Source organism: Gobio gobio (genome assembly GCF_949357685.1).
Source record: "Gobio gobio genome assembly, chromosome: 14".
Classification (NCBI taxonomy): domain Eukaryota; kingdom Metazoa; phylum Chordata; class Actinopteri; order Cypriniformes; family Gobionidae; genus Gobio; species Gobio gobio.
Genome location: NC_137107.1, coordinates 3,141,730 through 3,162,716, shown reverse-complemented (window position 1 = coordinate 3,162,716; position 20,987 = coordinate 3,141,730). Strand labels below are relative to the sequence as shown.

General features: G+C 42.5%; 1 long non-coding RNA gene across 1 annotated transcript; it reads right to left on the bottom strand.

The window, feature by feature from the left end:
* Window positions 1-1,654: 1,654 nt before the first annotated feature.
* LOC307136898 lies at window positions 1,655-20,044 on the bottom strand. Its single transcript, XR_013817853.1, has 3 exons — window positions 19,895-20,044; window positions 5,505-6,073; window positions 1,655-2,161 (listed from the first exon to the last, which is right to left on the bottom strand). It is a non-coding gene; the product is annotated as an uncharacterized lncRNA (long non-coding RNA).
* Between the last annotated feature and the right edge of the window lie 943 nt (window positions 20,045-20,987).

Below are 20,987 nucleotides of genomic sequence, written 5' to 3'. Positions count from 1 at the left end.
TTATACCTTGCATATGCATGCTACTGCAACACATCTGTTTGTTGTTTTGAAGATTGAGTGTATGATGTATTTGAACTGTTAGCTACAGTCAAACAAAAAATCTATTCAGACACCTTCAACATGTCTCACATTATCACGGTAGTTTAGAAAATGGTAATAAAATATAAGAACTCAGAGTTAAACTGTGTCATAACAAATTAATCTTGATAATGTCCGATAACTTTCGATAGAAAGGGATGTAATGGATCACAATCAACCAGTTAGGTAAATGTAAGTACACAATTAGATAATACCAATTTAGGTCAACCAATGACCAAGCAATGCTTCATTTTGTTCAGTCTGTGGTGTCAAAGGTCGCATTAGCAATTAAAGAAAAAATACTTCTGCAAAACATGGTCAGGTCAAAGTGTCAGAATAAATGTTGGTCCCAATTTTTGATACATTTTACTGGTAGTCCACTGTTTAAAGAATTTTTGGGTATAATATTTCACAGTTGTTTCACAGTAATATTAAATGTTGTTATACTCACTTTATATATATTAACTATAGTGTCCTGCACACACTAGAAAACATTATATCTGCTGTTTGATTTTTGCTTTGACTGTATGCGTTTATGTAGTTAAGCTGCAAAAGGGGGAAATTAGAAAGTGGGTTGTGTCAGGGTTCTGTCACTTCTGTCTAGTTTATTGATGGTTTTGTGACAGAGCCCTGACACTCCTGTATTGTTTGTCTTGTCTTGTGTGAGCGTGCAGCTTTGAGCATGCTTGAGCTGCGTGCTCTTCTGTCCTTGTGTTTTGTGCGGGGCATGGTGTTCGGATCCCAGCACTTCGGTCTAGTTTGGGTTTCAGTTTTGTGTTGGGATTCGGACATTCATGCTCCGCGTGTTTGTTTTGTCTCAAGCGCACGGAATGAGCATTCGTTCGTTCTCGTGCGCTCTGTCTTGTCATGTGAGCGTGTGCTCTTCTGTCTGTGTTCTGTGTAGCACACGGTTCATATTTACATCGGCCGTGTGCTTTCATGTTTTGTCTTATGTTGTGTAGCACGTGGTTGGTGTTCTTCACTGGCTGCGTGCTTTTATGTTGTCAAGTTTTGTGTGAACATGCAGCTGATGAGTTTTCATTAGCTGCATGTTCATGTCATGTTTGGTGTGAGCACATGTCTTGTCAAGTGTTTCTTTGTGCCATGTGCTCGTGTCCATTGTCTAACCCCGCCCACCTTGTTTCCTGATTATTGGTTCATTTGCCCCACCTGTCTTCCCTCGTTACCCTCTTTTGTTTGTTCCCTATTTAATCTCCTTGTGTTTGCAGTCCAGTGCGGAATCGTCGTCGTATTTACCTCATGTTTCCCTGCTCCCTTCAAGTCAAGTCAAGTCAAGTCAAGTCAAGTCAAGTCAAGTCAAGTCAAGTCAAGTCAAGTCAAGTCAAGTCAAGTCTGTTTTTCCCCCTCGGGGTAGTTTTTGTTTTGTCTTGTTTTATTTTATTATTATCATTAAAAAGCCCATTCCCCTGCATATGAGTCCTCGCTCCTTTCCCTACAACAACCCTGACAGGTTGTTAGTTATAGGTAGGTTTTATAATTATAATTATAATTATTATTATTATTATTATTATTTGTGTGTGTGTGTGTTTAATTATTTATTAAAAAACACACATTTAATTATACATTTAATTTAATGCAGCAGGGAGAGCCATTTTAATTTAACACATACTGTAGTTATATCAAGACACTACAAGTAAACCAGATTTATTTATTTTTTACAATTTATCAAGTACAAATCTCAATGATTAAGACATGGACAAGATCACAAAACTTTGATATTAATATTTGGGTACATTGTAAAGATACTGTATTTGTGCACATCCAAATCAGCCTATATATGTATATACCCCTGCTTTATCATCTTAAATGTTCAAAATGCACTAAAAAGATTACTTAGAAAATAGTGATGCAAGAAAATATGCAAGAAAAAGAATGAACAATCATGTGAGCCTAAATGCATGTACATTGAAGGTTATAATTTTGAAACTTTGAGTGGTGTCTTGTTCTTTGGAAGAAGTTTACTTGTTCCTCAGTCCCTTCAATTTTCACTGCAGCAGCCATTGATGAATGCAGTGACTATCAAAAGACAGCTTAAAAGTATGAGGACAATAAAACCATTTTCCTGGGGAAATAAAAACAACAGTCAGTAAATGAAGACAACAACAATTTTATAGTCGACTGACATTCAGAAGATACTTTTATCCAAAGTGGCCACTTTTTACAGGGATATTATAACCAGTGAAGCAGTGTAGAGTTAAATGTCTTGATAGAGGGTGATTTCATATTCATAGTTATTCACTGGTACACATTTTTCGTGTGTGTGTGTGTGTGTGTGTGTGTGTGTGTGTGTGTGTGTGTGTGTGTGTGTGTGTGTGTGTGTGTGTGTGTGTGTGTGTGTGTGTGTGTGTGTGTGATGTATACATGTATATTATGTAAAGTTAGATGCGATATTAATCATGATAAAATCATTATGTCAAGTTAGGTCCATGCATTATTGTAAATAATTGAGATGATAAAACCAGAATAATGGCTTAGAATTTAAGAATTTTATAAATTTAGTAATTACCTTTATTACTATAAAGGTGGCTTAAAGCAATTTTATAAAATAACAAATTCAGATTAATAAGGAAGACCCAAAATCTTTGTGGAAAGTGCTAAATAGGTTTCAATCGATTGGTAAATTGAAGGTTAAAGAATCAAAATTAGGTGTTGATGGTAAGATTGAATTTGATAAAAGTAAAGTTGCTAATAAACGTAATATTTTCTTTTCAACAATTGCAAAGAGTTTAGTGGATAAACTCCCTTTGTCTATGGTTACAGTAGACTAAATGATTAAGATGTTAGAAGAACTTCAGGTGTCCATGTAAACTGGGCTAGATGGTATTCCAGCGAGATTTTTAAAAGATGCTGCAGATATGCTCCAATTATTGCATTTATTGTGAATCCTTCTCTAGAAAGGAGTATAGTCCCATCTGACATGAAAATAGCAAAGATCATTCCATTGTACAAGAAAGGCACATGTATTGCATCCTTCATATCTCCCAAGAATCTTTAGTTTTATTATATTTATAAAAGACAGATCCGCTGTACCAAGTCTTTCTGAATAAAACCGAGCGGCGAATGACGAGGGCGCGCAGCTATTGCGTTGAGAGCGTCTGAAAGCTGTGACATCCTTAAAGGTCCCATGGCATGAAATTTTCATTTTATGAGGTATTTCAACATTAATATGAGTTCCCCTAGCCTGAATATTGTCCCCAAGTGGATAGAAATGTTGATCGGTGTAAACCCGAGTTCTGGCTGTCTTTCTCTGCCTTTGAGAAAATGACAGGCCAGACGAGCCAATCCTGAAGTCTCCTGGTTTGACGTCCAAGCAGGAACGGTTTCCTCCCTTTCCTCCGCCCAGAGAATCTGGCACGCCCATGCAAGCGCGAGAGATCATTAACGTTATTTGTGAACGAGTGAACGCTGGCAGTTTCTCAGTGTTTGGATGTACAAATGAAAACAGAAGTCTTTCTTCAGTTCCTTCTGATCTGTGATCATTGATTTCTTATGTGTAGCTTATTATTTATTATTTGTGGACACGCAGCGGCTTCTCTCTCTCTCCCGACAGAACAGTGTTTTCGTGTTTTCTATCTTGTGAGTCAGTGTTTTTGTACGTCCTTGTCGCGTCTATCTGTTCTAAAATGTGCATACAGTCTTTTCTGTTTAACATCAGCAGTCACATCTTTAGAGATAAACTTCACACACGCCAAAGCTCGGCCTCCAACATCCCCGACCCCCAGTACTGCATCTGGCCCACAGCGGAGGCACCAAACGCGGCGTTAGATTAAGCAGAAGGAGGGTAAGCGTGAGGGTATCCGGCTAGGCTAGCCAGCTTTCCCCACAATAAACTGGATTACATTCGATTACTGCTGTTGTGTCTTTGTTTGCGCTGTGTAACGTTACTCAATGCGCGTCAATGACGCTATTCATATGATTGGAACATATCTAGAAATAATGCTATACTCAACACTTACTAACTCGTTCATCTCGCTGTAATGGTACATTGCATGTGTTACAAAGTTGGTAGAATAATGATGAAGAGGACTCGGTGTGACTGGGACTCGTGTTTATTCAGAACTCTCAGATACAAACACAATAAACTCGCGCTGACTGACAGTGCTCTCATAACTCAGTAGTTACTATAAATAACTTTGTTAGCAATCGCTTCGTCTCCGTGATGTCCGGTTCGCGAACGAATCATTCTTTTGAATCGGTTCTTTTTAGTGAACCGAACCAGTTCACCAAATCGGACTGAATCGTTCTAAACGTTTCGCGTCTCGAGTCAGCGCTGATCCATAATTTACTAAAGTTACTAACTTTCTGACATGAGTGACAGCCCCTCCGACTAGAAATAAACTAATAACCTGAAGTATATGCTAGTAACTACAACAGTTCACCCTGAACTGAGACATGCTGAGAGAACTGATGAGAAGTGAACACAGGTCCATCCGTCTCTCTGGCAGACTCGTGCCTGCTCGTGCCTCGTTAAACCACGCCCCCTCCGCTCATTTAAAATGCAAAGATGTCAGCCAATCACAACAGTGGGCGTTTTTACTGAAGTCTCACAGCAGACACGCCTCTTGAAGCAGGGCATTCAGCCACAGGGCAAACAGCAGTATAGAAAAAATGCCTTTTATTTCTAAATGATGACATTTCATGATGTAAAAATCATACTAATAATATAAGTACACCTCAGAAAACACTATAAAATAATAGAAAAATGCCATGCCATGGGACCTTTAAACATGGAAAAACGTTATCCTAAATACACGATGGCTATCAATCAGATTCAGCCATACATATTTGATCCAGAATCAGATCCAGAGGCTGAAATTGAACGGGAGCAGCAGCAACAACGACTACAGCTGGACGTCTTCATGTGGTGTGTACTGTAACTGTATATATTTGCCTAATGGCTTGTGTTATGGGGAATGGGGAAAAATGTTTTTTTAGAACACCATGTCATGTGAGAGTATTACAACATTTGTGTGAGTTTACTCATCGTTTATGAGGACATGATTTGGTTTATGGACTATTGTATTTGACTTAGCAGTAGCAAGGAACAGTTTTGCACGTCAGACTCGTCCCCTAGGTGTAATATGAAATAATTAATTTAGCTCAAATCATTTAGTTGTGAGAAACCGGAAGGAGTATTTTTGGTACAGAAATACTCCATCAGACAACCAACTTATTTTTTTAAACTTTGGCCATGTTTAGCATGGGAATCCCTTAAGCAGTGTAAAAAAACTCAGAATGCATGAAATAGCATTAGACACCGCCGCCCCCCCCCCCTGAACAAAAAATAAAAATAAAATAAATAATAATAATAATTTACTTATTTATCTTTTTGAAAATGTCTTTTTCTTATGATTTTTAACATAACCTACAACATTTCTGAATTAAAAAAAATCCATAAGCCATACCTGTGAACCGGCAACAAAGCTCAAAGTCAGATCTCGTAGTTTGGTCTCATTTGTTCCTGGGATCGATTCATTGGGTTTACACCATTTCACATGATGCTCATCCTCAGAAACATACACGCCATTCCAGTCTGTGTTCCGACAGGCAATATAATCACCATCAAGGAGCAGAAGAATGATCCACACAAAAGGTGGAATCAGGCAAAGTAACAACTTTTTGAAAAGATTTGCAAAGTAATTGCAACATTGATCTTGAGGTAAGGGTTTAATTGGCTGTAAAAATAAAAACATTAAAGCAAAAGAGAAAAGAAAAGGTGCAGCAAACATATAGTTTGATATTTTTATATTCAGCTCAGCTTTGCATGGGCATGAAAAATGGCCATCAAACAGCCCCTCCAATGGAACTAACAAAAGACTCATTGGAAGAGAGGTGAAAACAGCCTTTTTGGCCAGTCCAGTTTTAAATGTGTTTGAAAAATCTTGCATTAAAGACATCTTCTGGGTTCACACAATCAGCTTGATTGATGATGTTTGACTGCTTCCCTTGAGGTGTTTAAAGATGGACAGGTCCCCTTCAATGAACAAGAAAATATCTTAATTATTGCATATCCAACAAGTAAAGAACAGACATTACATTTACATGTTACCCTTTTTAAGAACGGGTGTTGGTGCAACAAATGTATTTCTGTATGAAATATGAAAAAGGCAGATTAGATCGGGAACACTCTCCATAGTGTGTACACTAGAACGCACTCATTACATACTGAACGCCCTTTTTACTCTACTAGCGTTAGTTTTCTTAAACCAGTATCAAAATAATAGCCTGGTCCTATCAGAATGTCGTACAGTGACTGTCGCCACTCTCCATTGACAAGCGTTAACTTCCTTGAAGGCGGGTACTTTGTTGAAGTTTAAAACTATTGGATCTCTGGATCTGCCATAACCAATCGCTAATGTTTGGTCGTGACGTATAACCACTAATGGAGCAAGCTGGAAAATCAAACTTTTCCCGAACCCTGTGGGGAGGAGGGCCACAACATCATGGCCACCAACAAAACTCAGCAAAGATTGTTCTTCCTCCGGCTTTAACTTCTGGATATTCGGCAGCGGTGCTACGACGGAAAGAATGGTTTCGCTAGCATCTTTCTCCGCCACCATTACTGAACTACATCTCAAACTAGCGCACAACATCAACGTTATCATTCTCAGCCACTCCCTCTGTTCGCTGATTGGACCAGTTAAAATTTGACCGGAGAAAACCAGAGAATATTCCGCAATCTCAGACGGAGAACTGAAGGAAAATGAAAATTGAGCGGAAGTACATAGGAGCCAGGCTATCAAAATAATGCCTCAAAGTGCAAACAGTAGTGTACTGCTCCGAGACACGAAGGTTGAGAATCCAAATGCAGCTTTATTGAAGGGTAATCCACAATCGTAGTCAAAAACAGGCAAAAGGTCATACACAGGCAAGCAGTCCAAACTAGGGATGGCTGACGCAAAACTGATGTTTCGGCGCTTTGTTGAGATCCCGAAGTGCAGATGTTTCGAAACACTGCTTCGAACTGTGATTCGAAACACCCATGTCACGTGACTGGTGCGGGAACAAACCACACAGTCACACATCTGTATGAACCTCATTCCCCACAGTTTAAAAGTGAAGTTAATCCATCTTCAACCTCGTGGGTTTTTTGAGAGGAGAGAGATTTTGTAATAGCAGTGATTTTCCCTCATTTGTATGTAAGTTACTTGCTAAAAAAAAATGTTGTGCATGCCAGCAACAAGTGTCCCTTGTGAGAGGATTTTTTTAAAGGCTGGAGTCGTCCTAAGTCCGGCTAAGTCCTTCAACAACAGAGCAAATAATATTTTTGAATAAAAATGTTATGTAAAAAATGTCACACATTGTGGCTTTATTTATTTTATTAATGCTAATTTTTCATGACCAAAAAAAAACCTATAGTTATTCACAATGAGGAGGCTACAGGTTACAAAACCAAGATCTTGTAGCTGTCAGACAGATGTTAAAAACGATAATTTTTTTTCATTGTCATGGTTATTTCAGATCAACACATTCAAGTGACCATTAGGTGTCGCCGTAGAGACGAGTGTCGGATTGATTCGAAGCTTCAAAACAATATGGCACGAAGCCTCGGTCTGCCCATCACTAATTCAAACCATAGACCAGTGGTCACCAACTTTTCAAGCCAAATATCCCTGACCTCAGCCTTGATGAAAGGCAAGATCTACCTATAGATTTTTCATGGCCGATTCAGAGTTTTTTTTATTTATTTCCAAAACCATCTGTTTTTTCTTAATTTAAACAAATTTATTTGTTGTTTATTTGCTCTATAACAGGCCAAACTGGCCTTAAAAAAATTTGCCATTTGAAATGTGAGGCAACCACTGCATTTAATCTCGATTCAAACAAAGATACACACATGTAGCATGAGCAGTTGTTTTTTATTTAAATTAGATTGCATAATTTCAAGACTTAGAGCAAATACAGAATGCTCTGACTTTACAGATGGACTGAATAAAAATGCTAATTCACTCTCAGTAGGTGGTGCTTATGGAAAAGAAGCGTATGGGTACCGCTGTAAAATGCCATAGAAACTATTCTGAAGACAGTCAGTTTTGTTCAGAGATACATTCATGTAACCCCCCTCCCCAATTCAATATTTATATTTTTCTTCCTATATTTCAATCTTCCTGAAGAGTTTTCTTGCTGGGCCTATTTATAAGCTGGTCCACTTCATGTGTTTTTACAGATCGGATATCTATCTGATTTATCAGAACGATTCCATTTACACTTGGCCACATAAATGTGTCTCCGCAAAACGGATACAAATCCGATTTTCAATTCTCACGCTATATGCATTTTTAATGGAGTTCACATCGCCGAAATCAACAAATACGAGCTGCATTTTATTGATAAACAGTTAATTTCAAAATCAAGGACCGCAATAGGAGAGAGAGAGAGTGGCATAAGCATTGATCATTTAGTTTCTTTACCTTTAATGATGATGATGGTGTATAGAGTGTAACTTTTACTTTCATTCGCGGCAGTTTGCTGAAGAGATATTCAGCTGCTCGTCTGTGGCGATCCGTGCTGCCGTAGTGCTGTCATATCTAACTATAACATCGGTCGATTTGTGTGGTGTGAATTTTGAGGTTGCAGAGAATACATTTTGGGAGCATATGGAGCGATTTCAAGCCTTGATAATGTGTTTGTAACGCTTTACACAGAGAGACCGGATAGCTGGCATGAATGGTTGTAGCCAAGTGTAAGCAAAACTCACGTATCTGATATTTCACAGGGGTTTATTATCAGCGTCGTCGATCCCACGCACACATGGTGCAGTTTGCATAAAACATGTTTTTATATGTGTTAGCATTACGTTGTTACAGATCGTTTGATATCTATTGATTACATACCTTAGCACGCGGTCACTCGCAAAGCCCAGCGTCCCGGGGCTATGTGCTTTTCAGACGGGCTATCACCGGCCTGCCGACGGGCTATAGTGAAATAACATTACTTTCTTGCGCGCATGTGTGTGTATGTGTGTGTACGGTTCGCGGTTATATTAACTGATGATCAGCCAAGTAATACAGAAATAACATTCCAATCAATCGCGGGTGGATGAGAGATGAATCTTTGTGTTTGTTTGATAAAGACATTTTGCAAGCCCTGTGAGCGATTCTCCAGACACTTTCAAAACAATTCCCACATGTACTGAGAGGAGCTGACGCTCATTATAATATCCAAATCTTATCCAATCCTAGCCGTGGGCGTTTACTTCCAAGTCTTCAGTGCGGCACGCCCATCAAAACCGATCGTTTCTTCAGAGAGCCTCAAAACTAAGGTGGAAAATAGCCTATTACATATTCATTATGATGTTTTTGAATGTAAAAACCACACGAACGTCATTAGTTGACCTCAGACAACAGTATAAAAAAAATGTAAAAGCCAGTTCATGACCCCTTTAAAGTTAATGGCTGATGGAATGACACTAGATAAAGTTTTAACACGTGAGTGGGGTGATTATAGGCCTGGTTACACGTGTGCGTTGTAGCTTCGCTTCTTTAAAGGAGCACTTCAGTGCTGAGAAGATGAATGTGTATTTAAACTAGGTCATTTATGTAGTAGAAATGTGAAATTATTTTAGAAGTTGGTGCCTTCTAGACTGAGAAAAGACAGAAAATTTATTTTTGGCTCATATGGACAAAAGACAACAACTCCCAGAATGCACTTGCTTCGCTGCCCTACGAGGCCACTCCCAAAGCCACGCCTACCAGTTACAGCTCTTGCCCACCACGGCATCACCCCGCTGTCGTTTTGATTTTTATTGTAATAAAATAATTTAGTTCAGTTAGAGAACTGACACTGCAATTAAAAACTGAACGTGGGCTCAATACAGCACGAGCCGAACGAGAGTCTCAGCACAAACACAGCTAGAGTTAGATATCATTCATCAAAAGAGCGAAGAGCTGACAGACCAGATGATCGCAGAAGATTGCAAGATGATCAAAGCGAAATGTGCCTATTTAAGTTAGTTTGTCATTGTGCCGTTTAGTTGTTGTGCTTTCATGAACCCACAATTCAAGCAACCTGCCCCGAATTGGTGCTAATTCTAAACCGAAACTCATTCACGGCGCGTGTCCAGTCTGGTGTGTTTTCACTTAATGCCTATGGAAGCTCTACTTTCATAGAAATTCATTGAGAACAATCGCTTTGCTTCGCACCGCTCCGTTATCAATGCCCAAGCGGCCGTGCTCATTTACCTTCTGTAAGTGAGATCCCACTCCTATGGGCGGGTTGATAACATGTAGAACGAGCTCCTTCTACTGACTGTAGTCTCTAGCCTCTGGTCAAAAAAGCCTCCGATGACGCAAAATGAAGATTTAAAAAAAAATCTTTTGTCTCAGGGGGACATCAGGGAGGGAAGCACGGTCATTTGAATATACTTTTGGATTTCTAATGATACAAAGCTTAATGCTAATCGCTGAAGTAACCCTTTAACACCACACACCAGAGGTGTGGACTCGAGTCATGTGACCTGGACTCGAGTCATGAATTTGATGACTTCAGACTCGACTTGACAAAATGTACAAAGACTTGCAACTCGACTTGGACTTTAACATCAATGACTCGTGACTTCACTTGGACTTGCACCTTTTGACTCGAGAAGACTTGCTACTTCCCATGAAAACCTGGGGGAAAAAATGTTCACACGGCCGTGCCGCTCTCAGTGTATCTCTGTGAAAAAAATGTGCACCACCTGTATGCATGCAGAGAGCATGCGCGTTGCCTGCACGAATCGTCTAGTAAAGGTTACACTTGATTTATAGCCTACCAACAAAAGACTGAAACACTGTCTGCATCGAAGACTTCAACAGCTAGGTGAATAATAGCCTTTTTAAATTGATTATCCTGCTATGTATATTCGCCATAGTTTAATCTGTCCCACCAGTTTTATGAAGAACCTGAAAGATCACTAATGTGGAGTTTGCGTCATTGCACTGGCAAAGCATCTGTCAATTGAACAGAAACAATATTGTGATATAGTTTAGTGCTGTGTTTGTCTTACTCCTGTGTATCAAAATTGCTTATATTTGGTTCTTGCATTGATCTGACATGACATTTGTAGCGATTTTACACTTTGACAGTCAGTTTGAGGTTTAGACTACACTTGAGTATTGTATATTTGGAGAGTTGGCGGGCGCTCTCTCTCTCTCTCTCTCTCTCTCTCTCTCTCTCTCTCTCTCTCTCTCTCTCTCTCTCTCTCTCTCTCTCTCTCTCTCTCTCATATTTCACATTGGTCCAGTTTTTCAGAAGTGATCATTTTGAGGAGTGAGGATTTTATTGATGACATGTTTAAGTTAGCCCTAAGTTTAAGCTAAAAGGACCCATGTCTATTTGAAAGTTAAACTGTTTTGCAATATGAGGTCAATACAATACAGGACTGAAGCTGCTGTGCATTGTTCTAGTGCAATATGCTGTTGAAATACAAGCATTTTTTGTGAAAATTATTTTTTTCAGTTTTTTACTGTATTTGATTAATATCATTGTATAAAAAGAGGTTTAAATAAATACAAATCTTACAGACATACATGATTTGTATACATTTTATTTCTGTGGTAAGAGGACTTGAAATGACTCGAAACTAAAATGGTAGGACTTTGGACTCGACTTGAGACTTGTTGGCTTTGACTTTTGACTCGACTCGGGACTTGCCTCATCTTTGACTCGACTTGACTCGGGACTCAAGGGTAAAGACTTGAGACTTACTTGTGACTTGCATAACAATGACTTTGTCCCACCTCTGCTACACACACAGCTAATACACGACTTAAACATCATTTCAGTTCATCACCCATCAATTGTCTCATATTTTCATGTCAATCATGGTATTTTTAAGCACTTACTCCTCATTTTCACTCATGCTGAAAGTTCCGACCTTTTATCAGAATTGGTAATATTATACACAAAATTAAGAAAACACTTAAAAAAAACACTTAATTTACAAATACCATGAGAGATGTATCTTCATTGTTAGACACTTATTTTCATATAGTGCCATTTATTTAATAATTATAAATAACATTATTTTCCCCCATGACTTGGACTTGTTGGGCATTTTCAATAAATATGAGAAAAACTTCACTGTCATCCTTTCGAAACTGCTGAAAATTATACCATTTTAAGATGAGTGATGATTATATATGCCCTAGCAATTCTCAACTATTATTTTAAGATATTTTGAGATAAAAACAAATCGTCTCGGTTACGTATGGTAACCCTCGTTCCCTGAAGGAGGGAACGGAGACGTACGTCGGTATTACCGACGAATTGGGATCACTTTAGAGAGCCCCTATCAGCTTCGAGATTTAGAGAACAGGCCAATGGGCCATTGGCGTGCGAGATTTGCATCTTGCGCTCCGCCCCGCGCCGCGGGTATAAACAGGAAGCGAGAGCATTGCACTGACGTTTTTCACTGAGGAGCCGAACTAGTGACTCGGCCATGCAGTGATGGTAAGGAACTGTGGCGACGGGACGTACGTCTCCGTTCCCTCCTTCAGGGAACGAGGGTTACCATACGTAACCGAGACGTTCCCTTTCAGTCGGTCACTACGACGTACGTCGGTATTACCGACGAATTGGGATCCCTATGGAAAACGCCACAGTTACTACCACTTCCAGCGCCCAGCGAGAGCCCCTCAGACCCCGTTCTGATGCGGGCGGGGAGATTCACGCAGGGAGAGTCACACTGCTGTTCCGCAAGACCCACTCAGCAGACTTATTGGATAACGCTGGGAAAGCGTGCCCGAAGGACGCTGCGGGAGCCACATCATGCCCGGAGGGAGTTACCATGTGGAGAGAACACGTATGGGCTGGCCGTGGGCAGCACAACATACAGAAGTCCCAGAGGTGGCCCCGGCCTATACAGGCGGGGGACGACACCGAACTGAGACGGCAGAGGAACTCTGCCAAGGGAAAGACACGAGCTCGCCGTAGGGAGCTGTACCGTGGAGAATACACGTATGGGACCGCCGTAGGGGTCACGACATACAGACCCCAGTCCGACACAAGTTCCACCGATGCATACAAGTGCCAGACCTGGCGTCGGACGCTCCGCCACATCCGACTGCCGAGGGGTGCGGAGGACTCAACAGGGTTCGCCAATCCTGGGGAACTCGACTGGAGAAAATAAGCGCACGTATCCGTTCCATGGGGAAGGGAATGGCGCAGCAAGCCGACACTTAGAACGGGCACTTCAGTGAAGCTGACTATGGGAAGCGAGCACACGAGAAGCCACCGGTTCTACACGTAGGCTATAAAACCTAGCGAACGTGTTAGGTGTCGCCCAGCAGGCGAAAATGCCTTAACTGAGGCCAATGCAATCAGGAGTATTGTCTTTAGAGACAAGATCTTAAACTCCGCTGACTGTAAAGGCTCAAAGGGCGCCCTCTGAAGTGCGTCAGCACCAGAGTCAAGTTCCAAGAGGGGATAAAGGGAGGACGAGGCGGATTTAATCTCCTCGCCCCCCCAGGAACCTGACGATCAGATCGTGCTTGCCTAATGAATTAACCATTAACCAGGTCATGATTGCGCTATAGTGGCAACATACACCTTGAGGGTGGAGGGAGACAGCTTTCGCTCCAACCCGTCTTGAAGAAAAGAGAGCACAGATCTCTCGGTGAGAAGAGCACCAGTCGACAAACAGGTTCCACTTCAACGCATATAGATGTCTCGTAGAGGGGGCTCTGGCGGAAGTGATGGTGTCAACTACCGCTTGTGGTAGGTCACCTAGAACCTCCGCATCCCGTCCAGGGACCAGACATGGAGTTTCCAGAGGTCCGGACGCGGGTGCCACAGGAGGTCCTTCCTCAGAGGAATGGCCAAGGAGGTGCTGTCGCGAGGAGCACTACTTCCGGGAACCAAGTCCTGTTGGGCCAGTACGGAGCTACCAAGAGGAGCTGCTCCTCGTCCTCCCTGACCTTGCACCGTGTCTGTGCAAGAAGGCTCACTGTGGGGGAACGCATATTTGCGTAGGCCCCGGGGCCAGCTGTGTGCCAGGGCATCCGTGCCGAGGGTTCCCCCGGGCAAGGAATAGTACCACTGGCAGTGGGTCGTGTCGGGGCGGCAAACAGATCGATCTGTGCGGCCCCAAGCGACTCCAAATCAGCTGGACCACCTGGGGGTGGAGTCTCCACTCCCCGGGCAGCACGGGCAACCGTGACAGCTCGTCGCACGATTGAGCGGGCCCGGAATGTGGATGGCACGAAGGGACCTCAGATGCTTCGGACTCCACAGAAGGAGATGGCGGGTGAGTTGGGACATACGGCGGGAGCGTAGACCACCCTGTTTGATGATGTACGCAACGGCCGCAGTGCTGTCCGTCCGGACCAGAACGTGCTTGTCTTTGAGCGACCCTTTGAGGTGGCTGAGAGCAAGACGAACCGCCAGCAACTCCAGGCAATTGATATGCCATTGCAGTTGGGGCCCCGTCCACAGACCCGATACTGCAAGCCCGTTGTACGTGGCACCCCAGCCCGTGGATGAGGCATCCGTGGAGACAACAGAATGCCTGGACACTTGTTCTAGAGGCACTCCTGCCCGTAGAAATGAAGGGTCCGACCACGGGCTGAAGGTTTGGCGGCATTTCTGCGTCACTTGGACACGGAGGGACCCGCTGTGCCACGCCCATCTCGGGACTCGGTCGTGTAGCCAGTGTTGAAGCGGTCTCATATGTAGCAGCCCTAGTGGCGTTACTGCGGCTGCTGCTGCCATATGCCCCAGGAGCCTCTGAAACTATTTCAGTGGAACCGCTGTACTGCGTTTGAACGTATTCAAGCAGCTCAACACCGACTGGACGCGCTCCTCGGTGAGGGGCGCTGTCATGGCGACTGAGTCGATCTCCATCCCGAGAAAAGAGATCCTCTGTACGGGACAGAGTTTGCTCTTCTCCCAGTTGACCCGAAGACCCAACCGGCTGAGGTGCCAAAGCACCATGTTCCTGTGTTCGCACAACTGTTCCCGCGACTGGGCAAGAATCAGCCAGTCGTCGAGTTAGTTGAGAAGACGAACACCACGCTCTCTCATGGGAGCAATGGCCACCTCCGCGACTTTCGTGAAGTCACGGGGCGACAGGGACAGCCCGAAGGGCAGGACTTTGTACTGACATGCCTGTCCGTCGAAAGCAAAGCGTAGAAACGGTCTGTGTCGAGGGAGAATCGAGACATGAAAGCACGCGTCCTTCAGGTCGATCGCTGCAAACCAATCCTGGGGACGGACGCACCTGAAGATGCGTTTCTGCGTTAACATTCTGAACGGCATCCTGTGGAGGGAACGGTTCAAGTAAGGCAGGTCCAAGATTGGCCGTAACCCGCCGCCTTTCTTGGGTACAATGAAGTACGGGCTGTAGAACCCGGACTTCATATCGGCTGGAGGGACCGGCTTTATCGCGTCCTTCGCCAGTAGGACAGCGATCTCCGCCTGAAGCACGGGGGCATCCACCCATGCAATAGACGTGGAGTGAACTTCCCCGAACTTGAGCAGACGCCGGGCGAACTGAATCGCAAGCCGAGTCTGATGGTACAGATGACCCAGCGAGACGGGCTGGGGAGCGCTAGCCAGGCCCCCAGAGACCGAACAAGCGGGGTCATCGGTACCACAGACGTACCCGCAGCAGGGCAGCGAGGCGGAATGCAGGGACCCCAGGACGACATGGGAGTGGTCCGTGTAGGGGTCTGGGTCTGACACACGACCTGCATCCGCTGAGGGGGTGCGCGAGTGTGGGAAGGCCGCTTGAGTGCGTTCCCACAGCCGGCACCCCCTGCTGGTGATTTGGAGAGGCACCAGAGGCTGACAAGGCATGGGAGCGTTGTACACCGCCCAGCGCGCTCTCCAAATGAAGGAGGGGCTGAGCGTGGCAAGGCTTTGTGGCGTTGCACGCGGTCTGCCTCACCTCCTTCCTCAGCGGGGAACAAGAGCGGCGAGGCATAGCATCGCGCACTGTCGTCCACACACCGCTGAGAAGAGGGGAATGAGAGTGGCGAGGCTTGTGGCGTCACACACTGCCATTCTCGCCCTCTTGTGGGGAGGGGAATGAGGGCGGCGAGGCTTGTAGCGTCACACGCTGCCATTCCTGAACTCCCGAGACCCAGAGATATTGGAACTGTTCTTCTCTCTTTTTTTTTTTTTTATATATATATATATATTTGGGTACCACTGGCTGTTTTTAACCCCAGTGGCGGAACAGAATTACTAATGGTTTTTACCCGGCCCTCCTCCGGGGGAAGAACAGTCCCGAACCAAATCCGGGTCAATGGTGTTTCTGGACATCGTCTAGCCAAGGGCTGTGCGTAGCTCAACCTCGGCTGAGAACTACCCTCATGCCCTAAGCAGGGCGGAGGTGGCCTGCCAGTGGCACTGCCACCCCACCGATGAGGGTAGTGAGAGAGAGGAAAACTTTATACAGATTATGGCCCTATTGGTGTTCCATATTTTGGCACCAATAGTTCCATAATGCAAAAGCCTTCCAACGCACATCCGGGAAAGGCAAGGGGCAGGCAAGGCGATTTATGCGTTGCACTATGCCTCAGCCACCCGGGAAAGCATGGCTGTCGAGTATGAATCGGATTCAGCACGAGCGCCCACTATTATAGTGGGAATCTCAGCATTATCTTCATTTTCAACACTTAACAGCCCTCTCTCCGATGCAGCGATTGACATCTGTCCTCTGCTAGAGCCCCAAACGAAACGCTAGGTCCCATTTTTTTTTTTTTTTAGGACCAGCAATCCCATCTGTAAGCTACCAGCAGACATGTGAGACAGTGGGCGTGGCCGTGAGACGGCACACGGCGCGCTGAACACTCAAGCCCTTATGAAAAAGGCAAGACGAACAGCGCGCCGACGTGGCTATGCTCTCATGAGAGAGCATAGACCACCCACAAACACAGTCTCAACATGCGTAGCGGGCTGTTGAGACTGTGTTTGTGGCCGCCATGCGTAGCCCTGTCACTCGGCAGCTAGACGGCACACGGCGCGCTGAACACTCAAACACTCAAACCCTCACGCGGAAGGCGAGATGACCAGCGCGTCGACGTGATCCCGTTCCCCTGAGAGAACACGGATCACCCACGAACACAGTCTCAACATGTTTATGCGAGAGGGATCGTGGCCGTCAGGACAGGAAACAACCGCATCCAGAAACGCACGAGTGGAATGACGTCTTGAAAAAGACGCAGTGTCACACCAGTGTTGCTCTTTTGTGAGGAAACGCTCTTTAAACAGTGCTGAAGCACCCAGGGGAAGACCGCGGCAACACACAGGTGGTAAGTGCAGTCCTGTGTTTGCGCTCACTGAAACAAACGCCCTCACCAGACCGACAGTTGCTGTGAGAACAGCAGTTTGTTATGCTGATGCAGCGGTGAGCACGTGGTCACGCTGATTGTGACTTTTCGCCAAAACAGAGCGTCCTTCTCGTTCTCTGGAGCATCTCTCTTGCAGATAGGCTTTCTTTTAGAAAAGCAGGCTTGCTTCATCAACGCCGTTCGGCTCCGAAGTGAATGACGTCAGTGCGATGCTCTCGCTTCCTGTTTAAACCCGTGGTGCGGGGCGGAGCGCAAGATGCAAATCTCGCACGCCAATGGCCCATTGGCCTGTTCTCTAAATCTCGAAGCTGATAGGGGCTCTCTAAAGTGATCCCAATTCGTCGGTAATACCGACGTACGTCGTAGTGACCGACTGAAAGGGAACTGTGGTTCTTTTATGTGTGTCACCAGATGTCACACTAAAGGACAGAAATTGTAGTTATTGCATTAAAGAAAGTGAGGGGTATTACATTAAAGTGTTTTTATTTAACTTTGAATGCGGCATAGAAGAAAGAGTTAAAGGCATCATTTCGATCCTTAATTACTTTGCTTTAATCTCTTAGGATCTCTTCCCTTCTGCGTGAACCACTGTTCATATTATCTCTATCTCTCTTTACTTGTGTTCTCTCCCTCCCACTCATTTCTCTCCCTCAATTCCTTCTGTCTCAAAAACAAAGAAAATCACATTTATAACAGTAAAAATGTTCTAATTATTGCATTAAAGGGTTAGTTCACCCAAAAATGAAAATTCTGTCATTAATTACTTACCCTCATGTCGTTCGACACACGTAAGACCTCGTTCATTTTCGGAACAGAAATGAAGATATTTTAGTTGAAATCCAATGGCTCTGAAAGGCCTCCATTGGCTCAATGGCACGTTACACTCTCAAGACCCTTAAAAGGTACTAAAGACGTCGTTACAAAGTCCATCTCACTACAGCGGCTCTACAATAACTTTATGAATCGACGAGAATAGTTTTTGTGCGCAAAAAAAACCTAAATAAGGACTTACATAGTGATGACGATTTCAAAACAAGGCATCATGAAGCTTCGAAGCGTTATGAATCAGCGAGTCGAATCAGCAGTTTGAATCGCCAAATTTCAGCAGTTTGGCGGTTTGCCACGCAATCCGAATCATCATTCGGCTCACTGATTCATAACGCTTCGAAGCTTCATGATGCCGTGTTTTGAAATCGTCATCACTATATAAGTCGTTATTTAGGGTTTTTTTGCGCACAAAAACTATTGTCGCCAATTCATAAAGTTATTTTAGAACCACTGTAGTGAGATGGACTTTGTAACGACGTCTTTAGTACCTTTTAAGGGTCTTGAGAGTGTAAAGTGCCATTGTGCCAATGGAGGCCTTTCAGAGCTATCAGATTTCAACTAAAATATCTTCATTTCTGTTCCGAAGATGAACGGAGGTCTTACGGGTGTCGAACGACATGAGGGTAAGTAATTAATGACAGAATTTTCATTTTTGGGTGAACTAACCCTTTAAAGAACACTGAAAAAAGGGCCCCACTTTATATTAGGTGGCCTTAACTACTGTGTACTTACATAAAAAAATAAGTACAATGTACTTATTGTGTTCAAATTGTGTTGCAAAACACCTTTGCTGATATTGAGGTGGGATACGGGTAGGGTTAGGGACAGGTGTGGTGGTAAGGGTAAGTTTAAGGGTAGGGTTTGGTGTTAGGGAAGTGTCAATAGTGTAATTACAAATGTAACTACAGAAATTAATTACAGATGTAATTACATTCAGGTTTATTTAAAAATGTAAGTACAATGTAAAGACATGTATGTACACAATAAGTGCATTGTATCAAATGATTCATTAAAATGTTAGTACATAGTAGTTAAGGCCACTTAATATAAAGTGGGTCCAAAAAAAGAATAGAAAGCAGTTGAACAAATCTTATTTAATTATTTAAAATGCTTTTTCAGGATATGGTGTCATATAGGAGGACATGGTTTACAGTGACAAAATGTATCAAGATGCTTTTAGAAATATATAGATGAACAAAAAAAGACTGCCATTTACTAAAATAGACACTTGTAAAATTATGCTTGAGCTATTTATTAACATTTTTATGCTTTTCTTAATTTATAAAAGTTGTAATTTATTGAACCATGCTTAGAGACCGTCACACCAGAGGACAATTTTGAGATTTGGCTTAAAAATGTAACAAAAATTATAGTTTTTATATCAACAGGTCCATGTAAGACAAAGAAATGTTTAACCATTTACTGCATTTTAAATGATGACAATATGAATTATATATATTTCATGTCACGTCAACAACCCAAATACAAAAGAAAAGTCTTTGTAAGAAAATGATTCAATGAAAAATAAATAAAGAACAACCATTTTACAATATTACACACAGTAGTGAGAAACTACAGCCATGTCAAGAGCAGAAACTTAAGTAAAAATCAGCTATTAATAATTCATTGAATATCACATCTGAATATTAAAATGAATTTTATACTAAAATTCTTGGTCCTCTTTTACTTACTCTTGTTTTTGCTCTTCTTGTCTGTTCTGAAGTATTGTCTTCGTATGATTCCTTCAAGCTTATGTGACAATAAGCAGTACAGAGCAGTATAGAGGCGTCTTTACACCAAATTTTGACCAGACACAATGCCGTTGGATGCGTTTTGTAACTTGGGGTTGTTGTGAACTAGAACTATATATGTGTACTGTATCATTATTCCTTATCTATGATCAATTGTTGCATAACATATCAATATACAAATATCAACAACCCTACTTGTTTAACAGGTTTTCACACTATATGTAATACTTGTTGGGACATTTCATTTATGATATTTTCATACTCCTAGAAAAAGACAGTGCCTATTTATATTAAATGCAAATAGTCAAAGGCTGTTTTCACTCTGCCCTCTCTGCCCACCAGTGCTCATACAATTTACCCATTGTGCAAATACACGTTGTATGAATAGTAATTATCCTTATTTGGATTTAGTGCAAAAATATTATGTGTCCATTTAAACAGGATGCAAACAGGATCTATATTTACTACTGAAGTCACAAGGTTTGTTATTATAAAACAGTTTCTTACCACAGAATACTTTCATTTTCGTAGTTCTGTTCTGACAAGGCGACTACTGTCCTTATTTAACTGGCTCAAAGTGGCTTCTGAAACGGGAAGTTTTTTTAATTTTTATTAACAACACAGCTGCTTATACAAGTAAGAGACAAATCAAATAAATATACACACAATTACAAATAAGGGGGAGAGAAAAAAGAGGAAAAGGAAAATTATATACACTCAAAAAAAATAACTTTCACTGTTGTTAGTTGCACTCAAATAATCCTTCTTCACATTACTTAAAAACTCATGTAACTACATGAACTTACATTTTTGTTGTTTCTACTAAAAATTAGTATTGTCAGCTTTACTTAATAAGTGTTTGTTCGCAGTGTACGAAATACACATCAATATTCGGGGGGGGTCACAATACCGATCCAATTTTTTTTTTTTTTTTTTTACAAAACTACAATTTAAAAACATTTATTTAACACTGAACATTTTTTGCATTCAAGCAGATATTATACAAACAAAGCACAATATAACTTAAAAACAA